Source organism: Oryzias melastigma, linkage group LG8, assembly GCF_002922805.2.
Source record: "Oryzias melastigma strain HK-1 linkage group LG8, ASM292280v2, whole genome shotgun sequence".
Classification (NCBI taxonomy): domain Eukaryota; kingdom Metazoa; phylum Chordata; class Actinopteri; order Beloniformes; family Adrianichthyidae; genus Oryzias; species Oryzias melastigma.
In genome coordinates this window covers 15,031,175-15,035,853 of record NC_050519.1, presented here as the reverse complement: position 1 = coordinate 15,035,853, position 4,679 = coordinate 15,031,175, and positions in this window count along the sequence as shown.

Genomic DNA, 4,679 nt, shown 5'->3' with positions numbered 1-4,679 from the left:
TTCTGTCTCTCAGTCCAAAGATTCAGTTTCTTAACAGGATGAGGAAACACCTGTTCCTATGGTGCTTCCTGCTTATTACATTATTTATATCATTCAGTAGGATGGACAATATGTATCAATATTTATACAACTGCTATGTATATTTTTAATGTATCAAAAGTTAAACATCTAGTAAAGTTAAATTACTACAACTTTTTAACTTTTGCAAGAGACTACAGTATTAATCTAAATACATATATTTAGGACAATAAAGGGAAAAAAAGTTGACTCAGTCAGCAGTTTGTCTAGAGCACATGTGTCAAGGTCAAGGTCTGCAGGTCACATCAGGTCCACAAGACCATTTTATGTAATTATTAATGCCCCTGCGTTATCTAGCGATGACAACAAATTAACAACCAAAAATTAACGATTCCATAATGCGGCATGCCGCACACATCTGCACAGTTGAGCAATTTTAATTTTAAATAAGCGGGCAGGTGGATATAATTTGGACAGGTTTGGGATTGGTTTGTGGTTCCTCAAAGAACATGGGAGGTGCCTCACCTGTAAAGTATACGCGACATCAAGACTACTAATAATAAAACTGTGTGACTAATCTGTTCTATTAATTATTATTATCTTCAAAATCACTTGCATAATTTTGACTGGATACATTTTTATGAAGAGCACAGAAAAATTAAAATGAAGATCACCTGTATTTTTTTCAGCTGAATAAAATAAGCTTCAATAGAAATCTGAGAAAAGGTTGAAAAAATGCACATTTAATCTATTAAAATGTTTGCTTCATGTGGGATCCCAAAACATTTAAAAACTTTTAAATTTTCTATTTATTTTAAAGCCAAAACTTGTTTATGACTTGAGCTGAGAGCAGAAGAGGTTTTTGTATTGACATTTATCACTGTGGCCACCCCCGTATACACAGTGAGAAACAGTCCTACAAAAACCTGCCCACCAAAAACTGATGGGATTTTTCTATTTTTTGCAAATGTATAAATATTGTAACGAGGGAAATTTGTTTTAATAAATTCTATTTTTAGACTTTTATCCACAGACTTCTTTATTTGTCTGTAGTTGATTTATTTTCTCTTTTAATTACTCTTCTGTAAAATAGTGTCTATTGAAACATATTTTTTGGTATTTCCAATTTTTGATTCAATTTTTTTGATTTCCTCACAAGCAATTTAAAGCTAATTGTATAAACTGAAATATTATTTGAAAATAATAATCATAAAAAAGTAAAAAATGATGCAAATTAGAATGTTGAAATTAATTTTAAAATGTATTTTACGACAACAGTTTACTAACAAATAAAACTGAAATTATCTTGGATCTTTTGTCTGTTTCTAATTGTAGCAGAAAAATTAAAAAATAGCATTTACTCTTGTCTATCATTACAAATGAGATACTGTTGTAATTATAACTCAACATTAAGTCTATGATTATTTAATTGTATAAATTTACTATTAAGCAAAATAATTAGAACATTTCTATAAAAAAACTAAAATGATCTTAAACCTTTTACTTTTAGTTAGCATTAAAAAATTGAAATAATTAGTCCAAATGACACTTTATTTTAATGTTCAGGTAATTGTATATCTAATTTTGTTTTTCAGAATAAGTGTTTGTGTTTTCAGCTCAGTTTAGGTTTTTGTATTACCATTTCACACTGTGGTTGCCATAGTCTCCACAGTGACTCATGCTCTGACAAAAACCTCTAAAGGATTCCAGTTGCAGAGCAGACAAACCTTTACAGGTTTTTTTCCTTGTTACTGTACATCAGTTATTAAATGTATATTATTTTTGTAAAGTTTTCTTTTAGATCATTTACCGTAGAAATTAAATACATACAGAAGATTTTGTCTTTATTTACAAAAATTCTAGTCTACATTGTTTTTGTGTGTCTTAATACTTGATAATATTATCCAGGTGTGTTATTTTGTACATTAATCCTTTTCTGAGTCATTTTTTTGTAATTATGTTATTTTTATACAAATAATTTCTCTTTAGTGAATGTAGGTTTTTGTCATTGCATGGATCACTGTGGCTCCCATCATATCCACTGTGTCTCAGCCCCTTACAAAAACCTCACACTGTTGATCATTGCATGATTGTTTTAATGTCATTTTGTTACTTGTTAAATACATTTATTTTTACATTTAGACATTCAATAAAAAAAAAAACTTTTACCCCAAATACCTTACAAATATGTTTTATAAACCGCAGTTTATTCAGTTGAATTATAATTTCAACACAGCCAGGGTAATGTTTCAAATACACAAGAAATGTCGAGATTTTTTTTTTTTGTCAATGAAAAACAAAAGTTATGGGATAATTTTATTAGGATGAGAAATATATGTCTTCTAAAAACATTATTTATTATTATTATTACAAAATAATATTAATAATATATTTTCTAATTTTGAAAATACTTTTTTAATAGAAGCTTTTTCTTTTAATGACTTATGAATATGTAAGTAAGCAAAGACTAAGTGATTAACATTCAAAGTTATCATCTGCTAAGAAAATATTTAATCTACAAGAAATGTCTTGATTACATTTTTTTCTGTGGAGCAAATCTCTCCATATTTTTCTGCTATAAAGATATTGTGTGGATTGAGAAATAAAGATAGTTTAATCTATTAAGATATATAAAAATTTAATGAAAAAATAAATAGAAAAATGTAAACTATTAGGAGAGAATAATGCATAGTTTATGTCAATGTTTTTAATGTGGTAAAGGAAAAAACTAAGAATAAAAATTCACACATTTATTTCATGTTCAATATTGACTTTCGGTGTGGTCCTAAAATTGTTAAACCTTTATTAATATTATTTTATTTTTATTTTAAAAGCAAAAAACGTTTTTATCTTCAGTTGAAAGTAGAACAGGTTTTTGTGTTGACATTTATCACTGTGGCCCCCACTCCAGTATACACTGTGAGAAACAGTCCTACAAAAACCTGCCCACAAAACCAGATGGGATTTTTCTGGTTTGGTAAATGTGTACATTTATCTTTACATTTTTGTTTATTTATTTGAGTGAGCACAAATACATATTTGAACTTCAAAAATAAATCAATTTGCTGGAAATGTATTCAAAGAACTTTAGCTAAACAGAAACAAAAGTTTTTTTTGTTTTTTTTTTTATTAAATGAGAAAGTTGTTCACCTTAAAATGCTGGCATTTTTTTTTTTTACTTTTTACTTTTTTTAACTCCTTAGTTAAATAAAACAAAACTTTGTTGTATTCTTGGCTGTTAATTCATTTTACATGTAAGCCTATCCTACAAACTTTTTTCCAGTAAAATGTGAATGCTTGAGTTTTTTACAGATTTGTTTTTGTTTGTGCTTTTTTAAATGATGGTTGTAATTGTTACACATAACTTGTGAAGGCAGGAGGTTTTTGTCATGGTGTTTTTCACTGTGGCCGTTGTAGTACACAGTGACACAACCCTGTACAAAAACTCCACCCTGCAAGTCCAAGGAGTTTCCTCTTTTCTAAGCTGTAATGCATTTTTGATTATTTTTAATGTTCTTTATTCATGTGTGCTTTAACTACAGTTAATCAAAAATCATTATTGGGAAATGATTGTTTTTTTTGTGTTAAGCTATGTAATTACACTGCAGGACTGACACAAGAAAGTAGGGTTTGTATTGGCAAGAGTCTGCGAATCCCGATACATGTCTCATGATACGATATGTATCGCGATATTCCCCAAGACTGTTAGTCCTTTATTTCAAACAATACATAGTAAATAATAAAAAACAAGACAACAACAATGGGAACAAAAAAAATAAATTATAAATAAAATAAAACAACTCAGTATGTAGTTCAAAATGGAGTAGGAAGAAGTTAAAAACTTTTTTAATCCTCCCCCTTACAATATATCTTAAGTTTAATCTCCAGTAAATTTCCTGTACTGTACCAGAATAATTTTTCTCCTCATTTTAGAGTCTGATTGAATTGTGTAGTCGTGGAGTGTTTTGTTTAAATCGCATGAATATTAAGACTTGATCTTTTTCATGCTCCTTTTCACTCGTGTTACACTGTTTCTCTTTCTTTCATGTTGTGTTACCCTTTGTTTATTGTATATTATGGTGGCACAAAGAAATAAATGAAATGAAATAATATGAAAATGTTTTAAAGTTGAAAAAAAATCGAATCTACCTAAATTTTAATGTCTGTCAGTGTAAAAAACAGTCAAATTATTTTATGAAAGATCACAGCTTTAAGCACAGAGACTGTATCTCATATACAAGTTGCTTTTATCCAGAAATTCATGCTACTCTTCTTTTGGTAAATTACAAATATTTGTTTTAAAGGGAACAGTCAATATTGTCTAATGAATATTTTTCACTTATTACGGTGATGAGAAAGGGGGGTTCCTCCTGTGAAACCCCCAACCTCACAACAATATACACTCCAACACACACATATTACACAAGGAAGGTGGGATCCCTGGCGGGGAGAACCAGCCCCTCAGCAGTGCTGGCCGTGTCCATTGTGTGCTGGCTTCTTGGGTTCGGCGGCCCTCTCTCCAAGCAGGAATATGGATCCCTGAGTTTTCTGTCAAGACCATGACTCTGAGATTACATCACATTTGAGCCTGGCCGTGTCATGATTACAAAGCTCTTTGGGGACCTCCAGTTCTCTTGGGCGTCTTCCTCTTGTGCATGGAA